Below are 22547 nucleotides of genomic sequence, written 5' to 3' on the forward strand. Positions count from 1 at the left end.
AACGAACTTAAAAAAAAAAAAAACTGTAGGATACAATGTACTATTTTATTTAAATTTGGGTAATTAAAATTATGTTTACATTTTAGTTTTCCTCTTTGAACCTTTCATTGTGCATGTATTGGAGGTTCTTTGGCCATTTTACATATTACTATTGTCTTTCTAATCCTTTTTAACTTTTTATTATATATCATTTTTATTATATATCATTAATTTATTCATTCTTGTTTTCTGTATCTCCTCCTCTGTTTTGAGAAGTGTTTATTCTGCCGGGTGCAACTTATTTTACTTTCATTTGTGTAATGACTATATCATTTACCTTTTCTTCTTGGTGCCCTTCTAGTTAACATTTGATTTTCTCTGCCTTTGCCATGGCATTTGTTTACAAGGACTATTGTAACTCTGCTTTATATTCTTGCCTCATCGAGGCAACTGTGTGTATGTGTACATGTGTGGGGTGAGGTGTTTAGGTGTATTTATTTTTACATTCCTGGAGAATTACTTGGCCATGATTTTTCAGGATCCATGAAATGATTTTTCTAGTGATTGTCTTTGCTCTTAAATATTTGCATATATTTTTGGCTTGTTATTAGCTTTTTATAGACTCTATGTTGCTTCCTTTTTCCAGGAAAGTTATTTATAGAATGTTTATTTGTGGGTATCAATAATGTAGTTGGGAGCTACTCAGGATATTCAGAGTCATATAGGAAATTTTCTAAAGACTAAGGGGTTTGAATGTGAGTTTAATTTTACCTTTAAAACTCCTCAGTCAGTCATTCAGAGAACTGTAGGACATTCACAATAAAAAAAAAACAAACAAGCAAACAAACAAACAAAAAAAACCCCTTTTATTACCTTAACTAACAACTAAGAATCAGATCACTTTCTAAAATGTGGCTTGATACAGATATTATATATTGAATTCTGAATCCTGTAGTCTTTTAGCCAAAATATTCATTTCCCTCAGGTACAAACAAGGGATTTTACTTGTATCCCTGCAGAAGCCAGTTAATTTTGAGATAAGTACCTCATATTTTGATATATGATCTTCTTTTTATTGCTTTGGGAATTCTTTCCATTTTATACATCTGTCAGTTTTTCTATTTTCCTCATCCCATTTTTGTCTGTTTGTTTGCTTGTTTTTGTTTCTTGTCTCCTGTTGCTTTTGGGTAATTTTTTGTTTTCTTGTCTCTGCTTATTTTATTTTATTTTATTTTATTTTATTTTATTTTATTTTATTTTATTTAAGAGAAGGTGAATATAGAATGCAACTTATGATTTCAGCTAATTTTTAAAAATATTTCTTACTTTTTTTACTACAGTTTCTTCGTATATCTTTGGGTGACAGGATTTTGTTCACTAGCAGTTTCTTCTGGAGAGTCTCATTATAACAGTATTTTATAAATGTTGTTATATAAAATATATTTATCTGTTGCCTTTATATCTGAATAAAAATTGAAAGGATTTTGAAATCTTGTACCTTCTTGGTTTTTTTCCCTCACTGAGGACATGGTGGAACTTGCTCCAGTATCTTCATATAGTGCACATCACTATAAAGATGTTTTCCTTAGATTGTTACTATATCCTATTCAAGAACATATCGTTTAATGTATTAAATGTCCTATTTTAACCACAATACACTCGATAGCCTAGAAAATATTATATTCAGTTATACATGGGATAAGTGTAGAAAGCAGAGCTTTAAAGAATCTATTGTCAAAACAAAATTCCAAAAATTGACTCCAAATGCTATCATATTTTATATTGTTAACACTAATGATGCTAAGCATTCATTGTGTATGCTTTTAGGAACTTAGCAAGTCTATTATTCAATAAGACATTCAAATTAAATTTTAAAATCTTAAAGTTAAATTATAGTAAGAACAGAAATAAGTACTCAAAGCCCATCAATTGTGACTATTTAACTATATTTACCATTATCTATGTTCTTAAAGTTATGTCTGATTTTCTGTGTTGTGAAAGTATTATAACTATTATGCATCTCTTCTAAATTGTGCATTTAGTGGTATCACATTGGTAGCTTGATCAGTCAAAGTGACAGTATTTGTACCATGAAAATAGGCAAAGACTACACATCAGGGCTTGATTTATTTTGTTGTTTTTGAGTAGATTTAAATAAATAATGAGGGATATGTTAATAATGTAGTTCAAGCCTAAAAGTATATTGTGTCTGTTGCCTACATTGTAAATAGCAATAATCTTCCAGTGTACAAAAATGGATTATCTGGTTCAAGAAAGAAGTCCAAAACATCACTGATGAAAGAGTGAAATTTCTACATACTTAGAACTGAAGCTTAAAGAGATTTAAATTTAATGAATGTAATTTGAGTGATGGCGTGAGGTTTACAGTAGATCACATATCAGTTTTAAATGGCAGTACCTTCGTTGGGAAAGGAATTTGAAGACTGAATAGCAATTCCATTTGTCATGGATAAACTGCAACTTTAGATTGGCTAAGAATACAAGAGGTCAGCAAAACTCTAAGAGACTTCTTGTGAGACAAAGTTAGCTATTGAAATTTGCAATAAAGAATATGAGTTATTTTATTTCTAATAGTCTTTATATTCATATAATTTATAATACATTTACCTACACACACACACACACACACACGCACATTTTTTTAGAAAGCCAGCACACCAGCACACTACTGTCTACACCATATCAACATTCCCCAGGAAATCGACATGTACATCAAAATTTTCAAAGCAGTGGTGGTGATAATGGAATCAAGAATGGAAGGAAAAATTAGGTAAACAGGGCCTCTCACAAAGTGTTTCTTTTATAAGCCCTGTGTTTGTTGGGGTTTTAAATGTCACATGTAACTGTAGTAAATCAGTATATTTCACTTTTTTACCTTTTATATGTAGATACTTACGAGGGGACAGATATCAATTTCTCCTTACTACCTTCCAGGTGATAGTTACTTCTGTTTTGGTAATACTCTCTTTAACTGTATCTAGTGTGTTGCTAAACATATTCTCTCTCTCTCTCTCTCTCTCTCTCTCTCTCTCTCTATATATATATATATATATATATATATAATGTGTTTTATTTTTAGAGATAGTGCACATATTTTTTGTATTGATAGTTTCCTATTCCTTCAAAATAAACAACTCAAACTTTGGTCTTTTCTTAAAGCATAGTAAGTAATTGTTTTATAATCTGTGTTGAATAACATCAGAAGCTTTTATAGGTTAATCACTTGTTTTTGTGATGGTTCCTTTTCATATTAACTAATATCCTTATATGTCAGGTTATCCTTGACAATGTAATAGTTATTATACTTAAAATATTATTTTTAGAAAGAATATGAAACCTATATGTATGTAATTTAATTCAGAGAATATTTGCTTTTGAGACTTTAAGAAGTTAAAAAATTAGGATTACTTGAATCTATTCAAATTTCGAGGTAATCTGTGCCATCCTGCTATGTTAAAATTAGGTTAAAATTCATCAAAATAGTTGTTTTGCATCTTCTCTATCTCCGAATTTTTAGCACTTTATATTCTCATCTCACTTTTGAAGGAAAGAGCTTTTTTATATTTCCATACCTTCAAAGGCCCTATACTTTTTAATTCTAATCCCCTTGCATTGATGAGCCTATCAAAATGAATTTTAATTTACCAGGAATGGCAAATGCACTCAAAGCAAGTACAGTAAATGCTTCATTTAACTCTATGTCTGTTTTCCTTTCATTAGTGCCTAAATATTCTCCTAATATCTTTTCATAGTAATATGCTCAAAAAACATTTTAAGAATGCTCTACTAAGCATTTTTATATTTTCATTAGAGGGCTTCTCGCCTCCCCCCCCCCCCCAATTAACTGAGCTCACTATTACTGGAAACCAGAAATTTTATAGCATCTTTATTGTGGCCTTTTCTTCCCTTTTCTTATATTTAGTGCTTTCTGCAATATTATTAAAAATATATTTTATTTTAAATATATATTTTGAAGAGAATCAGTTTATGCATTTACATAAAAGGACTTATCTGATTTCTCAGTTTGAACATCATCTGAAATGTACTTACATTAGGATTAGATTTTTTTTTTAATTTGAAAACTTCAAATTTTAGTGTCATAACCACATAAAGATTTATTTTCTCTTAAGTTAAAAAATAGTTTGGATAGTGGCAGAGCTGTTAAGGATATTAAGGCTTTTTTTTTTTTTTTCTATTTGACCTCTGTATAATACTATTTAACATTTTTTCTTGGAATAATTTCAGTATTTTGGTATTATGGTATTCCTGCCATCATGTGGGCTTATTAGAAATAAAGTAGAACAAGTGTAGGAAGAGAAAAATGGCAGTATTAATCTCTATTTCTATAACTTCCATGGAAGTCCATGCTATAACATTGAATTGGATTTAGTCATCTAGTCACATGGCCTGTGCCGACTATGAGGGATAACTTAGTTATTAACTAGATTCATCCTTAGTAGTATAGGGTTTCTGTTAGAAAAGAGGAAGGGAAGACTTGAGGTTAGATAGGAAACTAATCATCTCTGCTACTAAGAGACTAATGAAATGTTTCCGTTTTCTCTAAAATGACCTCAGGTATGGTGCAAAGACTTCACTTTGAAATATTTATTAATCTTTAATATGAAATATTTTTAACTATTGTTTATAGAAAGATTTTCCTGAATAATTACAGATACATGACAATCAGTGTTGTCAGTGAGTAATTAAATTTCCCACTACTGAGCACACTCATTTACTAATAATTACAGATTTAAAGAATTGTGAAGTTAGAATATAATTTTAAGAAGAAATTATTATTACCAATTTACCAAAAGCTCAACTTTAAATGACTTGCCTTGATAGGTGATGGATAAAATTTCATTAGAAACAAATCTAATATTTCACCTCTGCATTATACTGATCTGAAACTTCTCTTTTTTTAATCAATGGTAATATTTCCAAAATGAAACACGGATCTTGACAATTTAAAAGGCATTATATGAGAAAACATCATTCTGCAAATGAAAAAGCATAGCTGTCTTGACTGTGGTGACGTTCTCATCAATGAAGTAATGGTCTGAGTCACCAAAGAAGTTGTTCTTTCTGTTTGTATCATTTATACTTGTTTTCTTAAAAACAAAAAGTCAACAAGACTCAGAAACATTTTAAAAGTAACATGTCTCTTTAAAACCTCCGTATTTGTATTTGATCTAATAATGCATCTTAATTGAACATTAGGAGAGGTATAAAAAATTATTCCACTCAGTAATTTCAACTCAGAGAAAATAAAACATTTTGGCAGAATTGATCTAACCTTTTGATGAAGTCATATTTTATTTTTTTTAATATTTTATTTTGTCATTTCTACTGAGATATAATTGGCGTATAGCATTGTATAAGTTTAAGCTGTACAACATAATAGTTTGATATATGTATTTATTGTGAAATAATTGCAATTTTAAGTTTAGTTAACATCATTACCTCTTATAGTTAGTTTTCTTTCCTTGTGATGAAAACTTTCAAGATCTATTACTTCCTTAGCAACTTTAAAATATGTAATATGGTGTTGCTAACTATAGTTACCATTCTGTACATTAAATCTAAGAATTTCCTTATCTTATAACTGGAATTTTATACCTTTTAAACATCAGCAATTTTAACCACTTCCTCAACAACCAATCTTTTTTTCCCTCTATAAGTTCATTTTTTAATAAAAATTCACATATAAGTTAGATCATAAGGTATATGTTTTTCTTTGTTTCACTTATTTCCCTTAGCATAATGCCCTTAAGTTTCATTCATATTATCACAAATAGCAGGATTTAATTTTTATGGCGGAGTAATATTCCATTGTATGTGTATCACATTTTCTTTAAACATTCATCTATTGATCGATACTTAGATTGTTTCCATGTCTTGATATTGTAAATAATTCCACTATGGGGAGTACATGTATCTCTGACATAATGATTTCATTTTCTCTGGATACATACCAAGAAGTGGAAGTGCTAGATCCTATGGTTATTCTAATTTCTATTTTTCGAGGAACCTCCCTACTATTTTTCATAGTAGTTGCACTAATTACACAGTATCCAAGGGTTTTCTTTCTCTACATCTCACCAACACTTGTTATCTAGTGTGTTTTTGATAATGGCCCTTCTAACAGTTGTTAGATGATATCACATTGTGGTTTTGATTTGCATTTTCCTGATAATTAGTGGTGTTGAGCACCTTTTCATGTTCCTTTTGTCTATTTGGATATCTTCTTTTGGAAAATGACTATTCAGGTACTGTGCCAATTTTTTTTATTGGATTATTTAAAAAATATTTTTTGCTATTGTCTGAGTTCCTTAAATGATTTGGATATTCACCCCTTATTAGACATGTAGTTTTCAAATATTTTCTCTCATTCCTTTTCTTTTATTATTATTATTATTATTATTATTATTATTATTATTCTGCTGCTGCAGAGGAGTCATATTTTCTATATGAGATAATCTATGATATGTTAAAACTCTTCTATAATAAAAACAATAATTCAGGTGTGGCGACTGCAATTTTCAGACCTCATTAACTGGAAATATACCATCAGTTATTGACATCTCATTGAAAATTTTAAAGTGAAATAATTTAATTACAGAAAACAGGAACTCTCTAAACTTAAGTAAATGGGAAGACCTGGCCAATGCTAGAGGAAGTAGTAATGCTACTCTTGTAGATGGTAGAATAAAGAGAGTCATTGGTATTTATTCAAGTTACTAAAGATGAGAAGGCAGTGAGATGACTCTAAAGCAGAGTTTTAATGCCATGTCATTTCACTAGACATTCTGGGGATGTATACCTTGCTTTAGATGACTACCGAATTTCATCTCTCTCTTTATATTTTCTATATCAAAGAGACTTTTTAAAAAAAGAGAGAGAGAGAAAACTCTATGCAAGCTTTAGCTTTTTTCCTTTAGTGAAGAATTGATTTTCAGTGACAATTGTGCAACTATGAATCCAACCCAGAGAGCATACAGTCTTTATATTTGACCTTAATGGGGTTAAATCCTTGCATGACTGCTTAAGATGAACAAGCATTAGGCACTATGCTTATATACGGTCCTTGCAATTTTTTAAATGCAATATCTAGTTTAGCATATGAGCAAAGTAAACATCAAAAATATAAAGTAACTTGATTATCGTTACACAGCTGATAATTGTCAGAATCTGGTCTTGAACATATTCTGAATTGCTTTGGAGTTCATCCTGCTATACTAAATTAAAAAATAAAGAAGTCCTTTAATGCCTAAAGAGCTTTTGCTTTAATTGATGTCATCTTAATTATGGTCAAAACCCACTGATGTTTTAAAACATGGTGTGGGGAGGAGAAAGGAGAAGAAAAGGGAAGAAGAGACAGAGAAAAAGTCCATTATAATTAAACATTATTTTATCATGTGACCTGGTCCTCATCACACCTAAATTGATAGATTACTTCTTTGGCACCAAGTGATAACTTCAAAGGTTAAAATATCAAAGGATAAAAAAATTAAAGATGTGGAAAATTGTCCTTTAGGCAAGTACAATAATCTCAAAAAAAAAAAAAAGCCTGAAAACCATTGAAGTAATGTTTTTTTGATGCTTTTGACTGTGCCACATACTTCACCTTATATTACTGAAAGAGGAAAAATTGCTTTAAAGCTCTTTGTTGGAAACATTTTAATTATTAATTTTCTTTAATGTTGACACTTAGAATGACTATATATTTTTGCAGAATATATATATGTTATATACAATTTATATATATTATTTACACATATGGTTTACATATGTATATATTTTTGCTTTATCTTTAAAATGGATCTCATAACTACTTAACACGAATCTTAGATGAAAAATTAGTAAATATATGTTAAAAAACTGAAACTGATCAGGGTACTCAATCTATTTATATAGTAGATAGTGTCATTATATTGATGATGATAATGACATTGTCAGGTGTATGTTATTGGCAATCTGTTGATGATAATGTGAGTATTGAAATAGGTAAATATAGAGTCAGGGAGAAAAAATAGGTAGAGTCAGGAAGAAAAAAAATTACTACTGTAATCAAGATAACATGTTATCCAAATAAATATAGGGACTTCTCTAAAGAAGTGGATGCCAGAGTTGATATGTGGCCTATGGAAGGAGGATGTGGTAAAGTGGACACAGAGTATTATCTGAGAGATATTTGGTGTAGAAAATTATTAATGGATGATCAAGGGAAGAGAGATTTTGGTGTAATTTTGTGTGGTCTGGTGTATGGTCTGTTTGTAATTTGAGGAAGAAACTACTAATCTTAGCCAGGTAAATGGGCTGCATATGGTAGAATTTGGTAAAAAAAAAAAAAAAAAAAAAAAAAGAGACTGTGATTACTTTGATAAATTGGGTGTGTCTGTGGAACTCAATTTCAAGCTGTGTTATGAGATTTAAGATCTGAAGGCACCCTATGCTGATGAGAAGTCTAACATCTATTTAGTGTATTGTGTGTGTGTGTGTGTGTTTTTTTTCCTGTGCATTGGAAAGACAAAATTCACCTTATAGTTGCAATACCAAAGGTTATCAGTCTTGATACAAAAATAAAATGAAATTTCAGTCAGAAATTTCATTCCTTACAATTTTTTAGTGGCTCACCTTTTGATTTCAAAACTATTTTTTTTCAGCTCTAGTCAGTAGTCTAATCTACAACGTACTACATCTCTCTCTTTGCATACTTATAGTGTAATCAGTTATACTCAATGGCTTATACTCATTTATGCTTGCTTCTCTCAATAATTATAAACACACACAACATTGTCCTACTTGCTACACAGTTTTACTTACATTCTTCTTTTTTTTTCTCTTTGAAATTATATAAATTGATAGAAAAATATAGATAGATATAGATTAAAAAATAATTCAAGACTTCTCAACTAGTTATTGAAATATAGGGCAATGAACATTATTAATGGTATTGAAACTCCCTGTACACAATTCATGCTTTTCCTATCCTTCACGTGCACAGAGGATGTTGAAAACAATCGGACCAAAGTATTATCGATACCTTTGTCCCTATCTAGCATGGAACTTTATTCATAGATAATATCTACCATATATTTTTGAGTCGAATGTAAGAGTATTCAGGCAAAAGAGGATAATAAAAGAAGTAAAACTTTCAGGAGCTGAAAAATAAGGTATGTGCATTTTTGCTTTCCAAGTTTAAGTATTTTGTACTACTTATACACTGAATTTCAAATGCTAGTAGGTCAGCAGATAATTTAGAAATACTCTAATGACAGTGCGATAAAAGTACTTAAGCAACAGATAGAACTAATTCCGGCTTTTTCATTTAAAATTTTAAACCATATAGTGCTCTAAAAATGAAGAGGGAAGGAAGTTAAGTATTATAAATATGACTGTTAGATAAAAGTAAACTTGGACAGTAAAAAAAGAGATAAAGAGATGGCACATTGCTAGAAAGTACTCTTTATATTGATGACTTATACAACTTTACTCAATTTATGCACTTTTGTCTACTAGAGAGGAGATGATTAATAAATGTAAGATAGAAAAGCTAGGCATATATAAACATCCTTTTGTGGTGGGATAAGCATAGAATTGCTGCTGGCCCTATTTCATTATTATTCGAGACATAAATAATATTTTAAAATGGCTTTCTATTTTGAAAGTCCGCGCTATTCTTTTTTATCTTTACTACTTTTTTCCCTTCATTCCACCCCTCACCCCCACCCCCACCCCCCTGCCCTTCTGGCATAGCTACTAGGAAGGGAAAAAGGAGGAGCTTGTAGTTATTGTAATAATTAATTATCTTTCACAGTGCATGGAGATATTTTTCTTTTTGTTTTCGTTTTAACTCAGAATGTATAATGTCAGTAGCAAGATTATTTAAAAAGAATGGAATCAGCTTAAGGGAATGGAGAATAATCACATATAATTCATTATAAAAAGTGTCAAATTATTCTTTCATCAAATAAGTTTCATCAGAGATGCTGTATCTTATATTAGGATCCTTGTTTCATTTTTTCAAAAAATTTTAAATATATTTATACAATTAATGTGTTCACATAGATTAAAATAGATAAAACCATTCTGCAATTTTGTAGTAGTAGTAGTAGTAGTAGTAGTAGTAGTAGTAGTAGTAGTAGTAGTAGTAGTAGTAGTAATATAATAATAACAACACCAGTCTCTTGTCTGGCTCACATCACTCCTAAGAAATACAGTCTTTTAACAATTTTAAGCTAGATATTTACTTTTATATTTATAGCTACATAATGTGATATAGTATGCTTGTATGACAGTATTTATAAATTTTATTCTATGGAATTTGAAGATTTTTGCTACTTTACTTTCACTTCTCTTTCTGCACCCATCTTTCTAAGAGTAATATAACATATTATTTGGTTAAATTAGTGGACATTATATTTCATTCTGAACACAAAGTGATAAACTAAATTTGTATTCTTTGTACATTAAATTCTTAATTTTTATCATTATTACATAATGATTACCTTTATAATTTTTACATTTTATTAATTTCTCAAATGTTCACTAGATTTAGCAAATACCTAATGGTAACTTTTCCATTCTTAAAACACTAAGAAAATCTTTTAATTCTATTTTATTTTTCCTGGCAACCTCCCATGCATCCCACCCTTCACTGTTTTTCTCAATTCTGTATTGATTGCTGTCTAGACATGGCACATAATTCTAATACTGTAAAATCTCTTCCCCATGACATGTTTAATGTATACCATTTCTTTCTATTCCTGTGTTAGTTTGCCAGTACCTATCTTCCACTAGTAGAAAAAAAAAGAAAGGTACATAGTTCTGCCTTCACAGCTTGGCAATAAAACTATGTAAATTGAAAATTAAAAATGTATTATCAGACATGTGAAGGCTTGATTTACTGTTTACTTAAGATCAACTGCTGCTGCTGAAGAAGTCTGATATCATATGAATCTCTTTACCTATGAAAGGGGTTAGTATCTACCTATTATCTATGGTATACTGAAATTCTCAAGGATGTACCTTGATGTACATATAAATACATATACACACACTGTGTGTGTGTGTGTGTGTGTGTGTGTGTGTGTGTTCACTTGCCTTTTTATTGCAATAGAATGCTTGGACTTTTTCAGTCTTGAAACAAAATTATTTTTATTCTGAGAAATTTTAATTCTTTGAATAAAAATCAGTAATTCCATACCTTCCCTTCTCTTTTCATTTTGCTATAATCTTTTCATGAATATTGGACCCACTAAATTAATCATTTAATTTCTTTACATTTCTTTTTATATTTTATATTATTTACCATCTCTTCTTCCTTCTGTATGCTTTCTATATTTCACCTTATAGTCCTCATGTTAAATTTTTGAATTTGTAAATCATTTTCTAAAATATTTCTCTTATTTTTATATTATTTCAATTTCATAGAGACCTGATTTTTTTTTTTTTTTTTTTTTTTTGGTGGCACAAGTATTCTCTTTTCTCATAGGTTCTGTGAGAAAGGAAAGGCTAATTATGTGATATAGTTCATCTGTATTGTTTAAGTGGAAGTTTCCTTAATTTCAGTACTAGCATTATTGTTCACCCTCTCATTAGTCAAAGATCAGCTTTAAATAGAAGGTCTTTTATGTTACATTGCCAATAGGAATTTACTTTCTGTAATGTTCTTTGTGAAGTTGTCTTCTATTATGCATCTATTCTAGGAATTATCTGAGCATGGACAATATTATAAAGCTAGTTAATTATTTTTACATACATATTCTTAATTTCAATTATAGGAGAGATGGATGGATGGGTCATATTTTACATTTTATAACTTTCTTTCACATTCCCACTTTCTCTTCTATAAGTGAAAAAAGCAACTTCATAATGAAGCAGCTAGTTCAAAAAATAAAAAGATTGCTATGAGAAATATTTTACTTTTTGCTTTCTAGAAAAAAAAAGGTTTCAAAGTCTAAAAAAACATATTTTTGGTACAAAATAATAGTAATAATGACCTTGTGTCTTGAAGGAGGTATATACTAGCTTTATGAAAATCAGATTAAGTTGTTTTTGTTTTTATTCATTAATGTAGTTTATTATATAAATTCTTTTACAATTGATTTCTCATGTATGTAGTAAAGTATATAACTTGAATTTTGAATTAGGAGAAAATATGATTTTTGACACATAAATTAATATAAATTGAATAAGAACATCATTGTTATGAATAAATAAAACATTTTTCTTTATGGAGTCTCATTTGTTTTTAACCATAAACTTGGGTTCTTTGTTTTATTATTTATTGATTTTAGTTATTTTTAGATAATTTCTAAAGATATTATTCCTTAAGAGTTAGAAAAGAAGGATTTGTAATAATTCTGATCCAATTTTGTAGCTTTTTCATCATTAAATGTGTTTTTAAATTACAAGATTTATTTATTTTTTATGTTGTTGTTACTTTTAAAAAATCTGCAACCTAGAGTTTACTAACTTCTTTATCATAACATCTTTTTTTTTAATTAATTAAAAAAAAATTTCCAGGTCAATACAAAAGACCTTCAAGATCATCCACAATACTTAATTGAATCTAAATTTCTTTTCATAAGAAAACAGACAGAATTCTGGGTCTTCTACTTATTTGCCTTTAATGGTCTACTTTACAATGTCTAGTTCTGGGACAAAAATCCTTGGATATAGTCTTTTTGCCCTACATGAGTCATTGTCTATAAATGATTGACCTTCTTGGACAAATTTTCAGAAATGGCCCTAACATAGATATAGTGACTTAATTCTCATTTTAACTTTTTAAGAGCAAAATCCAAATGGATCTTGGACTGGTGAAAGAAAGAATAGAGATTTATTTGCTCTTGGGATGAAAGTAATTGTGTTAAAGATCTTTTGATTGACATCCTTCTAGTGTTTAAGATAGGACATAAGTCTTTTTTTTCAGAAGTTTTAAAATAGAATTAGTAGTTACTTCACTGAAATGGAATTGAAAGAAAAAGTTGAACATTTGCTACTTAACTGGAAATTACCGATAACTGAAGTACATACATTTGTAGATTGTAAGACTTAGAAGGATGGATGGATACTATGTGGTAAATAAGGATGGAGATTCTAGAAGTGAAAGAAACTTGGGTTTGAAACTTAGCTTCATCAGTACCAGAAATCTGAACTTGACAATTTATGTACTCTAAGCATCTCCTTACTCAATTATCAATAAAAGGGGTTTCTTAATCTATATCATGCATGATCATTTTTGATAAATGTATAGGGATATTTTAAGCCCGGTTCAATAAATTTTAGCTACCAATGTTTTCTTATCAACAAAAATATTATTATGCACAGATGGACACATGAGATTTTATCCCCCATGGAGGAGATTGGCAAATGTTAGATAGAACTTGAAGAATAACATTGAAGGCTATGCACACGTACTTGTGGTTCTCTTCCTAGACTTATTAAAATTAAGGAGACGAATTTCTGGGCCTATGAGACTACTCAGATGTAATCCAGAAATAAATCCTACCTCTCAGAGAGTATACTGTTGCCAATAGAGAGAGTGAAGTTGGGGAAGAATCACTTGACATAACTTCCTAAAGTGTCAGAATTGGTTGACTTTAATTTAAATTGAAACTGCTCATATTTTGATTCAATTTTAAAAGTTAATAGTGTACATATAAATATGAACATTTTGTTCCTCTTATTCTTTTAAATTTGTTGCTTATTCTGTACAGGCAAATTCGAATGACCACTTTTAAGGATCTTTGATTAATAATTAGTCTCACTTTCAAACTTAGGTAAATATTTTCAAGCATTTTAAAACTTCTTCGTCATTTGAATAGTGGTTTGGTTTAGAAGGATTCCAGTGATTGGGCTGATAGAACTTCTAAGCACCTAAAAATTTTGTTATGTCAAATAATTTAAGTTTATAAATACAGGGATTGATTTCCAATCCTGTATATGAGCTTAGTAGAATGGTAACTTAAATATACTTGTACTTTTATAAATTTAAATTTCAAATTGGAATTACCAGGTTTAAATTAATGGCCCATATTTGCTGAATCTTCACAAGTGGTTGTGGAGGTCCAGCTTCTCATTCTGCTGATATAAGGGAGTGCTAGCTAACCCCAACTGGCACCACATTGTTGAATCCTTTTGCTGCTGGTCTCGCTGAGTTTGCCAGCCTTGAGAATCAGAACACTAGCTGATTTGATCAGAGTAGTATGGGAGATCAGCTTGCCACTGGATCCTGCCAATACCACCCAGTCATAGAATCAGGGAATACTGCCTGAATCTATGGGATGGGGGCTGGGAGTGAGGTGAAAAATCAGCAGCTTACATGGACCCATTTAAAAGCCTAGGAGGAACAAAATACTTCCACCGACATTTGGCTGGAGTATGGTAGGTATTGCCATGAAGATTTTATGTTCCATTAGGCTACCCACTTCCATATCCTTTGACTAGGATAGCTGTTTTTCTTGCTGGAGAACTTCTTTTTATCTGTGCTCGTTGGCAGTTTCGATTTGGAGACCTTTATAGAGGCCCATCTGATATATATGGGAGATAATAAAGAAGTCCTCAGATCTATTTTCATGTCATTCCTCAAGTCCTGAAGTCCCTAGGTAGTCCCTCTTCATCTTTTCACCTTTTAGGAGACTTCCAATGCTTGATTTTATTTTTTTTCCCCAGTATATCTAGGTGAATTTTTTGTTGTAAGGGGAGAGACCTTAAGGAATAGAGGCATATCATCTTGGTGGGAGCTGGATCATCACCAAAGATTTTAACTTAGATCATAACCTGATTTTTTTTGGTGACTACTGTGAGACATGTTGATCATCATTTAAAATTAATGACTTCATAGGTTTAAAATGGGCATTTCACTTGGTATATGTCCCTAGATTCAAGCTCTATACATTCATTAACTCCTCAGGCTATGTGTGGAATTCTGCAAACTCTCATCAAGTGTGATCACTCTTTATAATTTGTTTCTTTGACTCTTACTACATTAAAAGTGTTTTAAAAGTCAGTACATCTAAATATCTTATTTTTCCTCCATACATATTTTAGGACTGCTGAACTCTTAATGGGGATTATAATACAATCAAGTTGAATTCTTGATTTCTCACATCTTTGTCTGACTTGCAGTCATACTTTTTAATGTTATTCACCTGATGTTTGAAAAAAAAAAATTTAACCTGCAATGGGAAGGTGATAGTTGATTAAATTGAGAAAAGATGAGGCACACTAGAGCAGAAAGTAGTATTGCCTTAATATTTTATTTTAACAGTAAACTATCATTTTTATTTAAGTTTTTTGTTGCCCTATAAGTGCTAACTTCCAGATATTCAGGGAATAGTAACCTAAGTTAGGAGGCGATTTTCTGCATTCCTAAATTATAGGATAAAATAGTACTATCATTAATTATTTTAATTGGAAATGATAATTCACTAATTACATATCGCACAATATCCTAAATTGTTTAGTTATATAATTTGATGTAAACCTCAAAACAGCAGACTTTTGGGAGACTGGTATGGATATATTTATTAAATTGAATTATGTAATTTGACTCTTTTTTAAAACTAAATCGATTATATAAAACGGCCAAAAAAATGAATTTAATATAGCTAAAAAATGACACAATGTTTTCACGTATCAAAATGTACATTTCACTTATTAAATTTTGATATGACCAAAATTTATATTACAAAGAATATATATGAATAATGTAATGTTAATAAGATTATATAAACATAGCATCAAATTTCAATCCAGGTTTTGGCAATGAGGTTTTTAGATTTAATATTTTCATGTTTATTGTTTACATTTTTTCTTTTTTAAATATTATATTTTTTTCCTCTGTCTAGACTGCATTTGGTGTGAATTTGTCAGGAAAAATATACAATCAATTTTATTGTATATTTTAGAATTTGTACAGTTTATCTTAGAATTTGTACAGTTTATGTCTGATATTTTAAATTTTAATAACTAAAAAATTTTAAATGTTTTGACAAAATCTTTTCATAAGCTCTCCTAATTAATATTTCTGTTTTGTTTTATAATTTTGAATCTCAAATATCCTAAATATATATATTATAAAGTCTTCAGAAGATTATTCAATCAAATCGTTATCAAGAGGTAGTTTTAAAAATGTCCCTGCATATATATCATAGCTTATAAATTCTTAATATGTTTTGAGACTTTAGTCTCATTTTGCATAAGAGCCCCTTCCTGCCTCTCCTTCTCCCCCTTCCTCTCTGTCTCAGTCTCTGTGTCTCTCTCCTCTCTCTCTCTCTCTCCCTCTCTCTCTTTCCTCTCTGTGATGACAAGTTGTTGCTTTGTGGTGGTGTGGTGAAGCTCGGGATGTTGCAGATCCAGTCATGGGAACAACTGGCTGGTGAACTCAGCTCCTGAGTTACGAGGTTGGCATGGCCCTCAACCTTCACAATCCTTTCTTTTCTAAAGACTGTAGAGATTTAATAATTTGCCAAGGGTTTTTCTGAGTTTTATTTTTTGCCAGGAGAGTTTTCAGGGGAGAGTAGAGAGGGATGTCCCAGCCCTGCGTGGCCCATTGAGATGAGACCAGCCTTAGGTTTAAACAGTAGTTGATCACATGCAGAGCTCTACAGAGCCTACTCTTGCTGCAAGTTCCAGTTCTGTAAGAGGACAAGTCCATAGCTTTACCATAGCTCAATTTCTGGTTAAAAAAATAAATTAGATAAATCAATAAATATATAGGTACCTTGTATTTGAGTACAGTTATACATTCATGGTATTTTCTTTATAGATTTTATCCTTTACCTGTGGTAGAGAAGGATCATTTATCAGTGGATAAACTCACTGAACCATCTTAAGCTAGAAAAATATTTCCATTTAAATAAGAAATCAAACAAATACAAAGTTATAAATTTTGAGATCTTTTAAAATTTCATCTACCACAATATTCTCATGTATTCTTAGATAGGCTTTAATTTATTAAACAAAAAATTCATTATTTACTTTATTTGGGTTGTACAATAATTATGTAAATGAATCATAGATCTGATAATAATTACTGTCAACAGCAATTATTTTATAACCACATTAAACATATAAACATAACATACAAATATTTTAAAATAACATCAAATTATATGCTATATCAAAGGATTAGAAAATAGTATTATAAGGAATATATTTTGGCAATGCTGAATATAATCTAAAATTGATAGAATTTTATTTAATTAAAATATATACAGTGGTGCTCTGTTATGCTGAGTGAAATGTCAGACAGAGAAAGGTAAATGCCATATGATTTCACTTATATGTGGAATCTAAGGAATAAAAAGAACAAACTAATCAGAAACAGACTCACAAATATAGAGAACAACCTTTTGATGGCCCGAGGGAATGGGGGCTTAGGAGATTGGGAGACAGGGGTGAAGGGTTAAAGAAGTTGATAGATGCTCATGGTGATGGGAAGCATGGCACAGAGAATGCAGTTAGCATTAATGTAATTGCAAGGTATAGAGCCAGAGGGAAGAGCAGTCGGGGATTGTTTATAAGCTATATAAATGTCTAACCAATGTACTGTATACTTGAAACTAATAATAAAATTTAAAAACAAAGAAAAAATATATATACAATGGTAATATAAAATTGATTTCATCACAAGGTATTTCCATTAACAGTTAAATTCTGTTTACATTAGGAATTTCTTCAGCTATAAATATCAGGGAAACAAATTAGCATTGCTTTAAATGCATTTATGGTTCTTAAGAGGGTCAGATTTACAGAGTCCAGAACTTAGTGATATAATAGAGAATTTGACTTGATGCTCCTGCTGATGATGGTAACAACTTTTGATCCACTCACCTTACTGTGTTGATTTTTCATTTTCCTATTTTTACCCATATGCACATAATGTGACTATTGCATTTTCTAATGTTCAAGTCAAGGTCATGGATGGCAGAAATTGGGGGGGGGGGAGCTCTTCAGTTCCTGTTATCTTGTTTGTCCCATTTATTAAGGACTGAAAGTGAAATTTGTTATAGAAGTCCCCTAATTCTTCACCAGAATTCAGTCAAGTGTCTATGTTTGGCTACAAGGATGGCTGAGTTGACAGATAGCTGGCAATTTTAGCTTCTATGCTAGGAGGCTGGTGGGATTAGGATTGGGATTATTTTCTCTTTAGTCAACCCAAAATTGATGCCCTATTTCCTATATGTGGTTATATGAGTCCACTCTTGAAGTAAACATAAAATGATTATAAGCATATTCAGGATGAAAATATAACTGCATTTTTTCACTTCACCCTATGGTATCTGGAAGAATGTTGTATTTCATCAAAGGCAGATATAATGGAATTTGAATACATAGCCATGGGCTGTTATCTTTTAAATCCTTATGTCAGTTTTCCAATTCGATATCACATTATTATGATAAACTCAGAGTTTTCAGAAGCTGAGAACTAGTATATTCTGGGCTTTCTTCTCACCTCCCTTTACTCCCAGATATACCTACCTCTGATTATCATCTACCAGTAACCGTCTCAGTAAATTATATCAAAATACATACAGTTTCTCAAACCAGAAAATTGGGCACCATTCTTAAATTCTCTTTTCTTTGCTTTGACTGCATTCAATCAAATATAAAGCTTCATTGATTTGCCTTTTAAAAATCTCACAAATGAGAAATTCCAAGTCTAAAGATGCCCACTGGGATGTGGAGGCCTCAGGACTAAACCCCCAGAGTAAGATCTAGAGTGAAGGATAAAGGTAATGTCATTGAAGGTGGCCAGGAAATCATTTTTAAAAGACACCCACATGCTGCATGAAAAAAAAAAAAAAATATCTCTGTTGTCAGCTACCACCAAAAGAGAACTACAGTGTCTTTGGCAAGAAGACCTTCATTGTAGTGATCTGATGTCCATAAGCCACAATGAGGGTGAACAGGAAGAAGACATCTTTGACAGCACATTCTGATATCAGTGTTTCAATATTATCTTTGGAAACTAACAGCTGCTTTGTTAATGCACTGTGTTAGGCTTTGGAGAGCTAAAAATCTCTGATAAATGTTTCTTGTTCTAAGGTAAAATGTTTGCAGTTTGTTTTGACAAGGAAAAAAGAAGTGCGCTTTTTAAAAGGCAACCTTTATGGAAGCAGTAGGATTTAGAAATTGTATGTACAATGTCAGGAGAAATTGAGAATATTTTAGATGGTTGACTTTTAGTCAGTTGTTTATTGGGCATGTCATTACAGCAACTTATATATAATTGGATTTTTCAAAAAACTTTGGTGGATATTCATTTCTTTGTACCACCGGTAGCAGAATCTTAGAAATATCAGCAATATTGGTTTTGAAACTACAGTACGTAGCTATTGTCATATTTAAGGCATATTTGAATCTACCTAGCTCATGTAAACATTGCCTTGTTTTCAAGTTTCATGTTTGGAAAAACTAGGCAAACTACCTACTGAACTTTTAAATAACAAATTAATAAATTCCACTTAAGTATGACCTTGAGAAACATTCCACAATGTGCACAAAGGATATGAATCGCTTATAATTAGATTTCTGTAGCTGTAAAATATAAATTTATTGTGAGAATCAGACTTATATTCAATAGAAATGGTTCCTATAATTAATTATTATCACAGTTTTGTGGATAGTTTGACAGGCCTATATCTTTTCTGTGTAGAAATTATACACACTGAAAAAAAAAAAACTTTTAACTCTGGTTTGTGATTTTAACATATTTGGGGGATTGAAAAAAACAAAGTTTCCAAGGAGGCGCTATTAAAAACCCCTCAAAGAACTGTCAATAATTGTTATTATATCTGAAAAAAAATTATATTTGATCAATAATTTTTTTTTCAAACAATAGTAAGAGCGTATCAATATTATTACTCGGGTCATTAAAATTTAATAAGCCTAATGAAATATAAAACTATTTCTTTATAAACATGAGTTAAAATTGAGTTTCTGAAAGAAAATTTTTAAAAAAACTAGCAATATTTACATAAGGATATAACCCTGTATAAGCATTGAAAATTAATAGAGTTATGATTTTACCACACGAGCGTAATTCAGATGGAACACTGAAGATAAAAATCAAATTGAGAGCAAGTAAATTTCAAAAAAAAGTATTTTATGAACACATATCCAGTGGGATGCTGGCAATTGTTTAAAAACAAGTACTCAGAAAAATAAAGAAAGAAAACATTTTTTAAAGCACTCCAGTACTTCACTGTACATAATTCATTTGTGCTTACAGAATTGTTGCAAGTCCTATATAAACAAATCAATAAAGAATATCACCCCAAATCACAAAACTACAGGAGACTACTGATGAACCCAAACTGTCTACATTTCCAAATCTAGAGAATGAGAACGAGACATGAAGAGTCTGTGGCAGATGTGGTTTTCTGGGGTTAGTCTGCAATCAGTGTCTTCCAGATCTCACCTAAGTACTTCTTAATAGTAGAATGTAAAGCAGAACTCTATGGGAAGAGATTTCAAAAAATTTATTTTGCAGTCTTTTCATTATCGGAATACAGTTGAGGATTGGGATGGGGTTAGGTTACCCTGCATGGCAGTGGGCCATAAGTGGTACAGAATTATATCATATTTAAATTTACCAAGATAGTCTATAACTTAAAGATCTGTTATTTTATATTTCATAGAGATAATTCTATTTTGAACTGTCCTATATCTTATATGTTCAGAGTTATAATGTGATATAGAATAGCAAATAAAGTGAGTCGAAATAGCATAAAAAGTATACATTTTCTTAAAACATATAGCTTCTTACTATTATAATTTTAAATTTATAACACTGAACTGAAGTAGGATTCATATATGGGAAAATATACCTTAAGCTGGGTTTTAGACACTTGAACATATCCCTTTTTCCACAGATTTATTGAGGAATAATTGACAAAGCAAATTCTAATACATTTAAAGTGTACAGTTTTGACAGTCAAAATTGCATAATTTGTGGTAAGCCATTGAAGTTAACATTTCTTCATCTTTAAAGAGGGTAATTTTATCTTCTGTAGATATATTTGAGATACTATTTAAATTGTATAACTAAAAGACTGGATACATCATAGGCACTTAATAAATATGGTTTCCCTTACCTTTTGTTATTTTTTAACACATATATTTACTTATGTATTTAAACAGATGTTTTTTAGAGCAATTTCAGATTCATAGCTAAATTGAAAGGAAGATACAGAGATTTTCATTGTCTGAAAGATCTGAAGTGGCTTATATTTCTCTTATAACTCCATTCCTAAGTTATAACTTCTGTAGTTTGGATGAAAATATTACCAAATGTTTTTAAACCATTAAAATCACTCATTATGTAATAGAAATAAGGAAAGTTCTAATTATATTGGCTACCGAGACACTGTTAATCAGCAGGTTTGACTAGATATCTCTGCCAGAGGAGGCAGTTGTGGTGTAACAACTGGGTCACCTTCTTAACAGCTTTATTATACAGTAGTTTGTGTATTTTCTTGTTGACAGATTTAGAGCATTTTGTGAAAGCAATAATTGTACTGGGACTACAGCTGGCAGGCTTCCTTAGTAAAAAAAAAAATGTAGAATGAGGTTGCTATAATACTTTTTACTGTTAAAAGGCAAATGAAGCAGCCTGTGTAGTTTCATTAAGGAATTACACTCTCTCTAACATTGGACTAATTAAAATTGCTTTGAATAGACAATAGTGAGTTGCTTTGCAATGTCTGCCCAAGTAAAACTTAGCAGATACCTCATGAAAATGTTTTTTGGATTACCAAAGGGATTCTGTGTATACAACAAATAAAGAGCCATAAAATGAATCATTTGGGTGTATTCACTGAAGTTAATCTTTCAAATAAAACAGGGGAGTATTTCTAATCCCTTAATAAAGGACTTAAAGGGAATGTAGACTTGGTGGTACATTTCTCTTTATTTCTTACTATATTGTAAATAAGTCCTTTTAGTTAAATAAACATCATGTGTACAGAAGTACAATAACTCTTCCTACACAAATAAATGCAGCTGACTACGTTTTGTGATGGAATAACACCTTATTCTGTACAAAAATTCTTTCTCACCTCATCACTAAGTATTTATCATTCTCTCCTTTGGGGAGAATCTTATCCTGTATAATTCAACATTTAATTGTAAATGACTACTTCATTTGGAGGGGAAAGCTTGGGTCAAATATGCTAACCTATAAATGTTTCAAATCATATTATTTTCTCAGTGGTATTAATGGAGAAAGTTTCTGTATCCTCTAAATGTGTGGGAGAGAGTACAAAAATGACAGGTTTGGCACAGAAAATTTGACTAATTTCAGGAGGCCAGCAGTTATAAATTTTCTAAATATTGAAATGTCATAATATTTATTTCCAAAATGCAATAGATATCATTTAATATTTATTGTGCATATACTAACTCTGTCAAAATGTCAGGAGTCACCATTTTAAGTACTATATCATTGTAAAATCCTCAGAGTGGAACATTTATTCATTTATTTATTTACTTACTTACTTATTTATTTGGTGAGGTAACCCTTGGTTGACTTC

The sequence above is a fragment of the Rousettus aegyptiacus genome, unplaced genomic scaffold, assembly GCF_014176215.1.
Source record: "Rousettus aegyptiacus isolate mRouAeg1 unplaced genomic scaffold, mRouAeg1.p scaffold_m13_p_4, whole genome shotgun sequence".
NCBI lineage: Eukaryota > Metazoa > Chordata > Mammalia > Chiroptera > Pteropodidae > Rousettus > Rousettus aegyptiacus.